A 2173-nucleotide genomic window follows, 5' to 3' on the forward strand; every position below is an offset into this window, starting at 1 on the left:
TTTTAAAGATCTGTTAAATCTGTGTCCCCACCATGGATATGAAAGTTGGCACCTCGTAAGCTATTTCTACGATGGACTCACAATCCGAGAGCGCCAATTTGTCGAGATGATGTGCAATGGGGATTTTCTCCAAAAGGATCCTGACGAAGCTATCGTGTACCTAAACGAGTTAGCTGAGAAAGCTCATACTTGGACTGGGCCGAGTGCTACTGAGAGCACCAGTAGGTCCTGACTAGTTGGAGTTTATCAATTAAGGGAAGAGGACAGCCTTAAGGCTCAAGTTGAAGCTTTGACGAAGCAAATTGAGGCCCTTAAAAGTAAAGATAGTAAAGGACCCTACATGGTGGCAAGGACAGAGGCACATAAGCCTTGTTTAGTTTATGGTGGAATGGGCCATCTAACTCAGGATTGCCACACTTTAAGTGAAATGAGAGGGGTATATGAGCAGCAGTGCAATGCATTGGGCACATACAAGAAGCCTTACGGACCTTTCTCAGAATCTTACAATCCTGGTTGGAAAAACCACCCGAACTTTAGTTGGCGAGATTTGAACCAACAAGCACAATCATCTGGATGACAATGGAGATCAGAACAACAATCTCAACCACCAAGGACATATTTTGTGCCTCAGAATAACATGCAGCCAAAAGGGAATTCTCTAGAGGATACCTTAAAAGCTTTTATGGACGCGCAAAATAAGACGAATCAAAGGGTTGATTCAATGCTCACGCAGCTGGTGGAAGAGAACAAGGAAATAAAAAGTCAGATCACAAAGCTGACAGAAGCTTTAACTGTTCAAGAGGGCGGTAGATTTCCATCACAAGCCCAGTCCAATTTGAGAGGACAAAACATGGCTCAAACTTCCAACTCTGAAGGTCAAAATATCAAGGAAGTTAACGTCATCACTACTCGAAGTGGTAAGAATTCAGACACGCCATCAACAAGTACTACCACTTTGAGTAATGAAGAATCGGCTCAGGAGAAAGAATAGCTAACAAAAATTCCGGTAAAGGTGCCCTTCACCCAGGCTCTCTGATCTGCTGGGAAAGTGCCGGAAAACCAAAGTGAGATCTTGGAGCACTTGACACAATTAAAGATCAATCTTCCTTTACTACATGTGATCAAGCAAGTGCCGGCCTACGCCAAGGTTATAAAGGATCTGTGCACTATAAAGAGAAAGCACCATGTCAAGAAGACTGCATTCTTGACGGAACAAGTGAGCGCGGTGATTGAATAGAAGACACCGCTGAAGACCATTCCTCGCGACAGCAAATGCTCTAATTAATTGTAGAAATGGTCTAATGAAGATCTCTTTTGGGAATATGACTCTCGAGGTAAATGTTTTCAACATTGTAAAACAACCACAAGGTGATGACGAGTGTCACCAAACATTCCTGATTGACACACTTGTCGAGGAGGAGGTTCTGCTACAAAGCAACTCTGAAGATCTTGAAAATCTCCTCCAAAATTCTGAATCTGAAAGTTCCGGTCCTTATGAGTTGGCTAACATTTCTGCCATTTTCAACAACTCCCAGGACAGAGGAATTAAGTTTAAGCAACTATGTTTCGAGGAACTTCCGCAAGGGAGAGAGAAACCAAAGCCTTCCATCGAAGAGACCCCTACAGTCAAACTTGCTCAACTACCTGAAGGATTGAAACATGCATTTTTGTGAGTCGGCGATACCTTTCCTGTTATCATTTCTTCCAAACTCGATGCATCACAAGAGCGGCGGTTGATCAACATGCTGCAAAAGCATAGATCTGCATTGGGTTGGATGATTGCTGACATTAAAGGGATCAGCCCTTTGATCTGCTCCCATCATATTCATTTGGAAGAAGGAGCTAACCCGCGAAGAGATCCTCAAAGAAGATTGAATCCAACAATGAAAGAAGTGGTGAAGAATGAGGTTCTCAAGCTATTAGATGCTGGCATCATTTATCCTGTTGCTGATAGCAAGTGGGTTAGTCCGACCCAGGTAGTGCCAAAGAAATCGGGGGTCACTATGGTGGAAAATGAGAAAGGGGCTCTAGTTCCCACAAAGGTCGTGACTGGTTGGCGCATATGTATCGACTATCGCAAGCTTAACGCCACCACTCGCAAAGACCATTTTCCACTTCCATTCATCGATCAAATCCTAGAACGAGTGGCAGGTCATCCTTTCTATTGCTTTCT

General features: G+C 43.6%; 1 pseudogene; it reads left to right on the top strand.

Annotated features, from left to right (window-relative positions):
* The window catches only part of LOC112092307, an 11921-nt pseudogene that overhangs the window by 7419 nt on the left and 2329 nt on the right, over positions 1-2173 (top strand).

The sequence above is a fragment of the Morus notabilis genome, unplaced genomic scaffold (genome assembly GCF_000414095.1).
Source record: "Morus notabilis unplaced genomic scaffold, ASM41409v2 Scaffold99, whole genome shotgun sequence".
In the NCBI taxonomy this organism is placed as follows: Eukaryota; Viridiplantae; Streptophyta; class Magnoliopsida; order Rosales; family Moraceae; genus Morus; species Morus notabilis.